Raw genomic sequence first — 13690 nt, forward strand, 5'->3', positions numbered from 1 at the left:
ATCATGAATGAAGAACTCACCTAGATACCTCTGACCTGTTACTATTTCCCCACAGGAGCCTGGTTACAATTGACAGTGGTGAACAAGCTACCTGAATACCTTATAGATACGGGAACTATATACTCAGTGCTAAACACGAAACTAACCAAGAAGAGTTCAGCTGTGGTGTCCGTTACTGGAGTGAATAGATAATTACAAAAACAGGCATTCCTTCATCCTCTAGAATGCCAACTTGGGGATCAAAAACTTAATGCACAGCTTCCTCTACATGCCAGACTGCTCCCATTCCATTGTTGGGCTCAGCTTTACTTTGTAAATTGTATGCACAAATAACTTTTTCCCCTGAAGAGCAGCCATTATGTTTAGAAGTCCCACAGGAGCATGCTCTCCAGCTCCAGGTGCTCTTGACTGGCTCGGAAGAACCTAAAGGTGAACTCTTCCCACCTAAGATCTACAACCAGGGGGATCGAGCCATTTTGACCAATGGATCCCCAGGTAGGGCAGTTAACATCCAACCTATAAAAAATAACCTAAAAGAAGCAGCATGGATCCCACGGAAGAAACAATACCCCCTTAGAAAAAAAGCTCTAGAGGGAATTCAACCAGTATTGCAGAAATTCTTAAAATCATGATTAATTTGGATATGCCAATCTCCCTATAACACCTCATTTCACCAGTCAAAAAGACTCATTCTGATGACTATCAATTTGCATGACCTTGTATAAATGATACTGTCCAGGACATCTGTGCTGCAGTAGCTAACCCTTATACTTTGCTGACCACGGTGCTCAGGGGTGGCAAATGATTTTCAGTTGTACACTCAAAGGATGCTTTCTTTCTGCATCCCAACAGAACAACAGGTTTAACTATGATTTGTTATCGAATGGCAGGATCCAGAAACTAAAGCCATGCCCCACTACTGTTCGATTGTGTTGCCACAAGAACATATGTAGGGAAATATTAGCAAAAGATTTCAGGGATATTCAACTGAAAATGGGAATTCTTCTACAATATATAGATGACTTACCAACAGCTAGTAATATTTATGAAGACTGTTTGCTCAGCACCATCACAGTCCTGGCTCATTTGGCAGAAAGAGAACATCAAGTACCAATTACCCCACAAGGCCCAGGTTGGTAAACAGGAGGTGGCATCCCTGGAATCTCAACTGAAACAAGGTCCTAGGAGCTTGATCACTGATTAAAAACAAGCTATTGCTACGATAAAAACCCAAGAGACTGGAGGCAGCTTCATGGATTCTTAGGGACTAAAGGATTTTGCCAAATTTGGATTCCAAACTTAGGCCTCGTAGCAAAACCACTGTATAATTCTTTGAAAGGACTAGACTCTGAATGCCTTGACTTGACAAGAGAATTTCAGGTGGCAATTGGCACCTTGAAGGAAAAACTAGTTTTGGCCCTCACACTAAGATAGCCCAGTTTATAGGAACCTTTCAAATTATACATTTATGAAAGTCAAGAAATTGGACTTCAGGTACTAACGAACCCAGACCCTGGGTTCGTTAATTCCCAGACCCTGGGAATTAACCCTCAACCCATAGCCTATCTCTCAAAGAAACTAGATCACATGACAAAAGATTGGCCACAATGCCTCTAGGCCATAGCAGCTAGCTGTGACATCTTACAGGAAGCAGAGAAATTCACTCTGGAGCAACCTACTACCACACCAGGTTCTAACCCTAATAGAACACAAAGGAGGGTATTGGCTGACAGCAGGGCACATGGGAAAATATCAGACCATTTTATTAGACAACCCAAACGTTATTTTACAAACAAACCACCACCACCTTGAACCCAGTCACCCTACTCCCAGACTCACAGGGAAGCTCAGACCTCCAACGTCATTGCTTGGAAATCATTGACAAAGATTATTGCAGCATACCAAATTCACTGGACCAGCCACTGACAGAACCTTACTGGGAATTATACACAGGCGGGAGTAGCTTCATGGCCAACAATGAGCTGGGTACTTGGTAGTCAATATTGATAAGGTAATAAAGCCCAAGCCCTCGCCATAGGAACCTTGGCACAAAAAGCTGAACTGACAATCCTGACCACAGTCTTAGCATTGTCGCAGGGAAAGAATGTTAACATCTACACTGACTCTAAATATGCCTTCATGGTAGTCCCTGGTATTCCTCAGGAAATAAGGATATCAAACATGCAAAAGAGATTTTTAAAATTGCTAGAGTCAGTGAATCTACAGCACCAGGTTGCTATAATGCACTGCCCAGGACAACAGAAGGATCGTCCCTAAACAAGCCAGAGAAAGCAAACTGCCGATCAAGCAGCAAGACAAGCAGCCTGAAGGCTGCCACTTCTTAGGGTTTTAATTCCCCACATGGACATGTCAGAATTTAAACCCCATTACACAGAATGAGATGAGGAACGGGTCTGTGAATGAGGCTTCTCTATCACTGACCCTAATTCTATGTGGAAGATCAACACTCATAGTATGATCTTACTCCCTGAGGCTCTAGTGTATCCCATCCACAAACGCCTACATGAAGGGACCCATTATGGAAGGGATGTTTTAATGGAGTGCATTAGACCACACACAATTTGAAGGGCCTTCATTTACACAGGACCACTCAGAAGATGATCTGGGCCTGTCAGAGAAGCACCAAAAACAAGAACGTGCCCCAGCAGGAAAGGGAGTACAATATAAAGGGACATGCCCATTTAAGGACTGGAAAGTTGACTTTACACAGATGCCTAAAACCACAGGAAACTTTAAATTTTTACTATATAATCTTTTGCAGACACCTTTTCTAGATAGATAGAGTCATACACCACTAGAACCGAGAAGACAAATGAAGTAGCAAAACTTCTACTCAAAGAAATAATCCCTAGGTTTGGACTTCCTTATAACACTCAAAGCAACAATGACCATTGTTCACTTCAGAAATCTCCCATAAGATAGGATAGGCACTACAAGATTCAGTGGAAACTACATGCATCTTGGAGACCCCAATCTAAGGGGGAGACTGAGAGAGTCTGGCAAAATATACCAGGAAACACATTTGAAATGCAACCAGGCACTCCCTATTGCCTTGCTCTGGACTAGGGCAGCGCCCAGAAGCTGGCTTAAATTAAGCCCTTTTGAAATAATCTACGAAAAACCCTTTCAAGTTTCTGTTTTAGGAACACCCCCTTTAGATTGAGAACATGAATCAAAAATACAGCAATATGTAAAACATTTAGGGCAAACATTAACAACTTTGCTCATTGCATGTCTCTCTACTTGTCTAATGGGCCCTTATACCCATTCCAGCCAGGAGACTGAGTCTTACTAAAGACCTAGAAGACTAAACGTCCTGAACACTAGTGAGCGAAGCAGTGGACCAGTCCCTATTATGTCCTACTGACAACATACTCTTCCCTAAAGCTCATGGGAATGAAGCCTGGGACATACCACACGTGGATACAGGAGGTGCCATCTGAGAAGGACTCAGATCTTGCTACTGCTATTGATACCGCATGAGAAAGATAAACCTGCACTCCTGAGATTTAAAATTCCTCTTTTGGAAAGGGACAGTACCTTCCAAAGCTAAGTGACCATGTTACACTTTATTATTATTTTTGACAGTTGCTATACCTTATGCCCATGTTTAGACTGATAATGCCTTTGTCCACATTTCCTGCACAGTGGCTCCCTCAGCAGGTTTATCCTACTGTTGGGTGTGCCACCCAAAACCCCACTCAGGATTTGCTCATCGGATCCTTGAGTCCAGGGTTGTCCAAACTTTTGGCATCTCTGGGCTATCCTGGAAGAAGAGTTGTCTTGAGTCACACAATAAATACATTGTGACACATAATCACAAAAAAATCTCATAATGTTTTAAATAAATTTATGATTTTTTTATTGGACTGTATTCATAGCCATCCTGAGCCACATGCAGTCCATGGGCTGCAGGTTGGACACCCCTGGTACCCTCTCCAATTTCTAATTTCACTACAACTTCCCCTGCACTATTAGACATACCCCTCACTAAATAAATATTTGATCACTTGTCTACACAGTAGGTCTCACCTCGGAAGCCCATGTGCAATACTGCCTCCCAAAATATGAAGTAGTCTACCAGCTTCACTCGTTCAGCTGTGCCATCCTCTACACACTGTTCATGCCACCTTCTGAGGACAGTGATCCATCTCCCTGTGTAAAGGCTTCTCTCCGCCCTTGAAATCCTTCTTCCTTTAGTAGATAGCAAGAATCACGGAGATTAGGTAAGACTACATTCTTTGACAGCAAGAAAAAGTACAGAACATGAGACCTCCATCCATTTACCCTTATAAGATTACAAGGGCCCAGAGTTTTGAAGAGGGGAATTGCTATCACAATCAGTCACTCAGAGCCCCAGGGATTCTCCCGCATTGACCAAGATGGCCCATGGGGAAGTTCTGACAATGAGTGTGCCAAAAGCTAGAAAAATGAATGGAGAGAGCCTGAGCAAGCCAAGGGCAAGAGAGCTGAATGGACAGGACCCTAGTGCTCTAAAATCTAGAAAGATAAATGGGTAATCCCCAAACCTACCGAAAGCTAACAAGATAACTGAATAGAAAAAAAAAGGCCCTCCCCCTCCCTACCCCTAAAAGAATCAAGGGCTTGAGGAAGAAAGGGAGGGAGGATGGTCTTTGAGATGGGAGTCCACCATTCTCCTGAATGACTTTCTTTTGCACCAGCACTTGTCTCATGAGCTTGACTTAAGTTGCAGCAGCCCAGTTAGTTACATTGGGTTCAAAACATAGAAAAGCATCTGTGAGCTTCAAGGCTTTGGACTTCACTTCCCAGTTCAGAGTGGAATTGTGAGGACTCAAAGAATTAGACCATGTTAGCAATATACTTATTGACTAAGTGGCAGCCTCACAGTGTGCAAAATAAGCTCTTTGGTTACATCTCCTCTAGGGTCATTTAACAAAATAACTCCTGCCAGTAAAGATGTGTGAAGCTTTTAGAGAGTACTTTGTTGCTCTTCCATCCTATGTGAAGAGAAGTCCTACAAAATCCAGTTACAATGCTTGCCAGTTCATGACTAACATGCAGTGAACAAACACTTCTTAAGTACTTGTTTCTAATTCCTCTCAACAGTAGTTAGGTTAAAAGTCATAACAACAACAGTGAAATAATTCTCTTAAATGTGGCTTGTCTGAAGCTGCACAATGCTGGAAGAGGAAGTGCAGGCAAGATTATCGGTGAGACCTGAAACATTAGGCAGACCTTGTTGTCAGTGTAACTTGAGTGGCCTCTTGCATCTTTACATAACTGTGATTCGCAACAACTTACTAGGTTTCTAATACCATACCAGGCAATGTATCGTGATTGCTTCATTTAGTCTTTACAGTCAATCCTATAGGTAGGTCTACATTATTGGAGCATTTTACAGATGACAGAATAAGATCCAGAGAAACTAAATAACTTGCCCTAGACCAAAGGCTAGTGCAGAACTCAATCATCTGCCTTTTTAATTTCCAAACAAAAGGCTAATGATAATAAGCATCAGACACAAATACAAAATATATAATATGCAAAATATTATTAAAATAAAGAAAGCAAGATTCTGAGATAGCTCATAGTATAAAAAAGGATACTCAGAAAATAATTGCAAATGAAAATATAAATACCATAATTAATTCATAAATAAAGTTCAATCCTAGTAAAATAATGTTGCTATTTTAAAATCTAAACAACACAACTTTGCTTGAGCATAAAGGACAAAGTCATAAAACTGGCTGCAAAAAGCAGACTTGCTATTAATTTAAATAAGTGTTTAAAGAAATGTTCTTATCCATTGAAAAACATTCCACTGTTTATTAGCTCAAATAGTCAGATTAAAGCGGATATCTTAACAGCACAGAAGAAATACAGTCCAAAACCTAGTAAAAGATGCCAGAAGATGCATTTTCAATGCTTTTAAGAGAGAATCACATGCTTTTAAAAGTAAATTTTAAAAAAAGAGCTTTTTAAAAATTCTCTTTTATATAATCAAGAGTAATAATTCATTTTTATAAAACATTTAATGATGAACTATCTAGGTCTGTGGGGTGATGGAAAGAACAGCAGGCAGAAACACAGGAAATCATTATACAAAGCTTTGGGACTTGGGTGTCCTCCTCCATTTATAAAGGGCTTGGGCTAACCTATCCTTATAATTCAATGAAGAATTAAGATTCCTTGATGCACAAACAAAAGAAAACTGAGTTATCCATGACCACCTTTCTTTTATCTTCTTCCTTAAAGAATCTTTTCCAGAGATTTCACATATTTATAATTTACTGTTTTAAGTCTACCTGCTATTTCTCAAACCAGAATTTTCTAAAGGATGAAAACAACCAATAACTTAGAATTTATTTTTAACAGCTGTCTTCTTTTAGTCCAAATTAGATAAAAATTGAGTGTACTTATTAAAATAATACATTAGTCAAGTAGTTCACCAACCAAGCAAAAATTTTGGAAAGCATATTTAACAAAGGCTGCCCACCCAACAATGAGAAAAACAAAGAAGTCTCCAAAAAGCTAATAATGTTTGTGTGTATTTCTGCAATTTTTTAACTCAACTCGGGAGTTCAAAGGGCAATTTATTTTCTGTCCTCATAACTATGTGATGAGAAACATACTCTTTAGGTCGCCTTCTAGCACTCAGACTAAAAATCAGTCACTGGAGCAGCAGGTGGTGACTTCTAAACAGACGAGGGAGAAACATTTTATTCGAAAATTCAAATTTTATCTATCACACACAAAACCACATTCAGGTAATTGTTCCTAGATTAAGTGGCTTCCATATTCAGACTGAACTTTTCTACAGCATCAACTACACGAAAACAGACCTAGAAACATAGAAATAGACAAAATGGCCTCCTACTATGAGACATTTTAAAATAATAGACAAGTCATAATTCAGTCCTAAAACAATTTCCTTAAAGCGACATTGAAAATAAAAAAGAATTCCAATTCACGGCATTACTCATGGCCATACACAGTATTACATGTAGTCAGGCACCTGAATACAACTCAGGGCACCGTGCTAGATGGGCCACCCACTGGCACCTTTCCATGTCTTCCACCACTTCCTCATCTTATCGACACAGAGGGCAATTATTGCTTCCTAGTCAGCAAGGGTTTTTAATTATTACAGCTTTTTATGGTTGACATCCTCTATAGTATTTAAATGTAAATCCCAACGTATTTGTTTGTATAACAAAAATAGGTCCAGTCACAGACTGTGAGTGTTGGTGCAAAGTGTCCGTGCCTCACAGAAGCATCCTGTTTCAGTGCTTCACGTCCACGAGTTGGGCTGTCAGGGACTGGAATGGGAACGATTTACATGTTGCATAACACACGGCAGTGTTTTGGACAAAGGGTGGGGCCTCTGGACTCCCAGTGACTATCTGAATGGATCTCTAGGGAACATGCTTTTCAAGAGGCAGAAGAGAGAAAAATAAATGGGCCAGAGGGTCAGGTTTTAACCTGCTGACTTAGTTCATTGGCTCATCACACTGCACAAGGGCCTCTACACAGCTTCCATTTAAACACAGTTTCTTATTGATCCAAAATCTCGAGAAGGGAGATCTAGAATGAGTAATACTTTTGGCATATATTTGTGTTATTTATAATACTTTCTTCTTCTGGAGCATTCATTTCGATATAGCCTCTCAACTCCTAAAAAGTAGAAATCATTTGTCCTATTCGTTTTCCCCATTTTTAAAATTATAAGTAAAAGTACCAATATTTAACATTCTAGAGTATGTAAGTCCTTAGCTTGGGAAGCTGGTGTACAGGGAATCCCATCAGCGTTATATGCACGTGTTAAGCTACAACTTAATATGAACATAAAGGACACTCTGTTCTTGGAACACATGCACTGGAAAAAAAGGAAAAATGACATACCAATGAGGAGAAGAAACTGTGCAGAGCAACCTCCAATTTCACAGACTCGTATCCTCAGAAAGGAAGGTTTGATGAACTAATAAAAACACATAGAATTTTTATAAACTCTATGTAACTTCACATCTCTAAAAAAAATGAATGGGTTATAAAGAACCTAAAAAACATAGGTAAAGTTATACACGAAGAGCCTATATGTTATGGCTAAGCTTCTAATTTCACTTTAGGAGCCTTTTATATTCTTGTGCTATTAACTGTTTCTTAATTCCTATTAATGACATGTGCTAGCCCTGGCTGGCGTAGCTCAGTGGATTGAGCGCGGACTGGGAACCAAAGTGTCCCAGGTTCGATTCCCAGCCAGGGCACATGCCTGGGTTGCAGGCCATAACCCCAAGCAACCGCACATTGATGTTTCTCTCTCTCTCTGTCTATCTCCCTCCCTTCCCCTCTAAAAATAAACAAAATGTTTTTAAAAAAAATGACATGTGCTTAGTGGTATGAATAAAGTATGATACAGGTTCACGCCATGGTGAAGGTGTTTCTCCTGAAGTATTTGATTTTCTCTCTATAAGGTTTGATGGTAACTGGTCAGGTAAGTCGGGAAAGCTCTGGATAAACTATTTCAAAGAGAGGAATTCATACACACATGAGCACCTCATGTCTGTGCCTGTATGTCTCATTGCATTCACCATCAGATCCATTTACAGCCCTGCAGTCAGTCTTCGGGAAGAAGGAAAGTTTCCATCACACGCCACCCTGCTTTGTCTTAGGAGCCACACAAAAACAGAGGCTTTGCCCAGCCTCCCTGCCTCCCGACCGCCTGGCCTAAAACAAAGCATGGGTGAGGCTATGAGGAGGGGGTGAGTCGCAGGTTCTTGCAGCACATGATTGGACCTTCAGATCATCCAGAGGTAATGTGCAACGTAGGGGCTGAGGCTCCCATGATGGGCGATGTGGACACTTGAGGCCTTCCTGGCCATTCCCTCCAACAACCCCCTGCAGCCGGCTCCACAGTGGTCTGGTCCACTTGCCTGGTGCAGATTTGGATTGGACTCAGTGCTGCTGCTACACATTTTCTGCCCCCTAGTGTTGGTTCAGTCAGGCGCTGGCTGAGGGCACTGCAGCCAAGGCAGCCTCAGCACCATGGAAGAGCCCAGAACTGCCTGTCAGGTATACTTGGGTCTGGCCCTGTAAAAGCTACCACAGGGTTGTGGCAGCATTGCCTGAAGACATGAGAAAAGGTCCTAATCCCTATGGTTTCCTATGGGTATTGCTGTTGCGTGCAGCTATTATTGGATTTTTTGCTGTTCCCTTGTTTTTGTGAAGATTTCCATCTATTAGACACTGTCTTCATGCGGAGAGAGAGAAAAATTTTGCTAAAGATCTTTCTATACTAATGGAAGAAAGATGTAAAATACTTGAAAAATGTAGCCTTGTACAAAAGGAGTATGAAGACTTAGTCATTAAAGGATCCCAGATTTGAGAAGGAGTCAAGAGAGTTCAAAGTTTGGAGGCAATCTGTGAAAAGCTGAACAGTTCCAAATCTGAGCTGAGGATGAAATACGCCTTCTAGAAAAAGAGTTAAAAGAAGAGACATCTAAACATTCTGAACAAGATGAATCGATGGTGGATATTACAAAAGGGATACAATCCTTAGAAGATGAATTAGAATCACTCAAATCAGAAGTACCTGAGACCAAAACAACCTTCAAAATATTTCAGATGAATGACAGCTGACTTAAGACAGCTATAAAAGATGCTTTGAATGAAAATTCTCAACTTTAAGAAAGCCAAGAACAGCTTTTACAAGAAGTTGAAGACTAGAAAGAAAAAGTGAGTAAGATCAATAAACAGAAAACAACATCTGAAGGCTCCAAACTATATGCAAAACCAGTTCTAACTGAAAAGGAAACTCAGGTCAAGTCTCCGACTGAATGCTTGCTAAAGATGCGAGACCGGGCTGGTGTGCTGGGAGAAGACTTAATGGATGGTAACTTGGAACTGGAAATGAAGAATAGTTTAGACAATGATAACAAAACCAAAAGGAGATTAGAAGAAGCTGATTCATGCTAAGTTACAGTCTTCTTTAAAAACCCTAGAAGAAGAAAACTAAATTTACACTCAATTATCTTAAGTAGATAAAACAAAGGAAGAGCTCAAAGTGTATTAAAAACCTCCAGACTGAACAAGTATCTCTGCAGTCAGAAAACTGAACATTCTGAAAATGAGAATCAAGAGCTTCAGTAGAAACTTAAAGGACTGACCGAACTGTCTGTATCAAGAGCATGAAAGGACACTTGGGAGGAAATTAACAGTAGAAAAAAACGACCAGTTAAAGCAGTGATTTTTAACTGGTGTGCCATAAGAATTTTTATTTTTCTTTTTTTCTTTTTCTTATTAATTGTTGTTCAGTTACAGTTGTCCTCATTTTTCCCCATTACTCTCCCTTGCCCTCCCCTCCCCCATCTTCCACATTCAACCCTCCCCCCCCATATTATCTTTGGCCATGCGTCCTTTATACGTGTGCCTGGGCTTGACTCTTCCCCTTCTTTCCCCCATTGTCCCCTCCCCCCTCCCCCTGGTCACTGTCAGTTTGTTCTTAATTTCTATGTCTCTGTTTCTATTTTGCTGATGTTTGTTTTGTTAATTAGGTTACACTTATAGGTGAGATCATGGAGTATTGTGCCATAAGAATTTTTAAAACATGCTATACCTGAATAGTTAGTCATGAGCACTGACTTCTTTTCTCTTTGTCAAATAAAAATATTACAACTGCCAGCACAACAATAGCTGTCCAGTGTGAATGCCCCGTCTTGAACCATACATAAATGTCATATAAAAGAATTGCACCTTATTGGTCATGTCACATAAGGTACTTGTGTCTGATGGGTTAATTCTTGGTAACAGAAATTTTTGTATACAAGTATAGGTACCTGATTTTTTAAAAAGTCACTTTGGAGCAGAAAAGATAGGTAATTACTATCATTATTATTTTATAAATGAGTCAAAATGATACCTATTTTTTGCCAATATGGCCAATATGGCAAAAAATAGATTGTTTTGGTATGATACAAAATTTTAGTAACAAGTTTATGTGTGCCATGAGATAAAAAGGGCTGAAAATCACTGGGTTAGAGAAAAAAACAGAAACTTTCTAAAGCTTGTGAAGAGGTCAGCCATGCAGCTGAATTGCTGGAGACCTATAGAAAGCGAGCCAAAGATCTTGAAGAACTGGAGAGAACCATTCATTCTTATCAAGGGCAGATAATCTCCCATGAGAAATAAAAGCCCATGGTGATTGGTTGGCAACTCGGACTGCTGAAAGAAACCTCAATGATTTAAAGAAAAAAAAATTCTTACCTCAGACAAAAATTAACTGAAACAGAATTTAAATTTGAACTCTTAGAAAAACATCTTTATACATTTGATGTGGCAAATACAGCTTTTGGCAGGGAGTATTCTCCATATGGTCCCTCACCATGGGGTCGACCTATACCTAAAGTGAGAGCTCTTCTCTCCCTTCCAACTTTGTGGAAGGGTCCGCTCAGACTCTCAACTTTGCTTCCACGGGGAGGAGAAAGGGGCTCAAGAAGCCCAAGGAAGCCTCTGGACCATGTGATTCCTAATGAAAGAGGAGAATCCAGCTGTGATCAGTTAACTGCTCCTCACTGAAAACCCTGACTCCAGGTCCCACCTCCATGGGACCTGCATCACAGGACAGTCATTCCTCCAGCCGGCCAACCTTGTTCAGACCCAGCTCCTCCTCCACAAAGGCAAGAACTCAGAAGTTTGAACTGGTTCAAAGACTTGTTTGGTATTGAGAGCAACAATAAAGTCAGCCTCTTCCTTTCCTCTGGCCTTGAGATCTGCTGACATTCAAAAAAGTAATTGGTCTTTTCCTCCAGAAAAATTTGAAAAGTGGAGGTGAATCAGATACCGCTGAAGAGCATTTGGGAGAGCTGTTACTACACCGAGGCCTTAAACTTTCCTGGACTGGAAACTTGAACCACGTTCTTAAATACCTTAAATATCTACAGCTTTTTTCAAGTTATCAAGGCATACTTCCAAATACTACAACTTGTGCTGACATATCTGAAAGGATTAAAAGATAAATACTTGATTTAAACAGTGAGTTTTGTAAAACTGCAACACCTGTCTGCAGGTCCCTGGGCTTTTCACCTGCTCATCCTTCACACTCTGACTCAGCTTGAGTTAAAAACCGTTTTTTACCTTGAACATGTTCTCCAAGTCACAAGGCGGAGTTTCCATGCACCCAGTAAACACACTCAATCTTTGTTTAGCACCAGATTGCTGTTATGCTACAATTCTTACCCCGGGTCTTCTTTTGAGAAGACCCGATCATCTCAAAATCTGGACATGCATCTCCCTTTGAAATGAAAGTGTATTTGATATATGTATTCATCAAAATTGAGCACATGCCCACCCCGGCCTGTCTACAGTTTATGTCCTACATCACTCTTCTAAAGACCGTGCCTCTCCTCTGAGGCCACATTTTGGTCAAAGTCAAGTCCCAAGGCCACATGGCCTACAAGGGCCTCTGTGGTGTGTCCCACTGCTTCCTCAGCGGCCTCTTGGCACACCACTCTCAGCTCTGTTCCTCTGCTTGTGCCCTCACCTATGACATTTACATTTGTTATTTTCTCTGCCTGGAATTAATTTCCCCAGACATGCACAGGGTATGCTCCTCTGAAAAAAGGCAGATGTCCCCTTATCAGTTCAAGTTTCCTTAGCCAACCTAAATTAAACAGTACATATGCTCTGTACCCACCTATCAATTCCACTCAGTCTGGTTGTTTTTTTCTTCACAGCATTTATTCCACTGAGATACCTATCAGAGTGAAATTTCAAGGGAACAGAACATTTATTAACTGTTAGATGGTATTCTAAATGCTTAAAATAGCCTGGCACATAGTAGGCACACAATAAATATTTATTCAAAGAAAGAATGCAGGTCCCTAAAAAGGTATGATAGACCAAGGAGAGAACAAGGTTGAACACATTGGAGTCCAGGACACAAACTCAGTGACCACAAGGGAACTGCCTCTGCCACTCACCAACCTCGTCCCCTGCCTTCCTCAAATGTGAAATTAGCTCTAGCAATTAACCCTCTCGGGAAGAGTTGAATTAAAGATCACAGTTCATGAACAGAGTGAAGAGGCTGGAGGAGAGCAGGGAATAATGTTCCTTCCTCGCCTCCTCGCAAAACACTCAACCCTGCACACTGTTCCTCAGGCACTTAATAATAAATGACTGCCAGCGAGGAGGACTGTTTTTATTTTACTGGAGAGGAAAGAAGAGGGAAGATGGCACTTTCTCACAATTTGAACTTATCCAATCGGACAAAGCAAGAAGGCAGTTAGTTGTAGTAGGCGAGGCAGGCTCTTCAAATTCCCACAAAATAACCAATTCTTTCAAAGTCTCACAAAATACATTCTTTCACGTTCTCCCTCCCCCCCAAAAAAAGCATATTCCTTTTTTAAGTTCTCATAGAATACAAATCCTTCCTTCAAATTCTCACAAAATACTAATGCTTTGTAATGCTTTGGATAGGAAGGGCTTCATTTCAGGCATGTGGAGGAGAAAGGGTGGAGAGAAAAATGCTCAGATGATGCTATTTTGAAGCTATTTGGTAAGAATGGCTGTTTTCCTCTCTGATATTCGTGAACCGGCCAAATGTCATGTTTCCGTGCGCTGCTGTCTGGATGCTATCAAAGGCACTACTTCGAGGTGAGAGAGGTCATATGCTCATCTTCTCACACTCTGCCAC

The 13690-nt window shown here is 40.7% G+C and overlaps 1 protein-coding gene and 1 pseudogene across 3 annotated transcripts in view; one reads left to right on the top strand and one right to left on the bottom strand.

The window, feature by feature from the left end:
• Positions 1-13690, bottom strand: part of PDE3A (phosphodiesterase 3A) — a 275116-nt gene that overhangs the window by 185985 nt on the left and 75441 nt on the right. The window contains exon 1 of one of the 3 annotated variants that reach the window (XM_045829054.1): positions 7906-7928. The exons of the other annotated variants lie outside the window; for them this stretch is intronic. The gene's annotated coding sequence lies outside the window, so the exon portion shown is untranslated. Of the gene's footprint in view, positions 1-7905; positions 7929-13690 lie in introns of those variants that run through there. 3 annotated transcript variants of the gene reach the window in all.
• Positions 9134-11574, top strand: LOC123812394 (annotated as a pseudogene).

The sequence above is a fragment of the Phyllostomus hastatus genome, unplaced genomic scaffold, assembly GCF_019186645.2.
Source record: "Phyllostomus hastatus isolate PE091 unplaced genomic scaffold, TTU_PhHast_1.1 phas_scaffold_93, whole genome shotgun sequence".
NCBI classification, from domain to species: domain Eukaryota; kingdom Metazoa; phylum Chordata; class Mammalia; order Chiroptera; family Phyllostomidae; genus Phyllostomus; species Phyllostomus hastatus.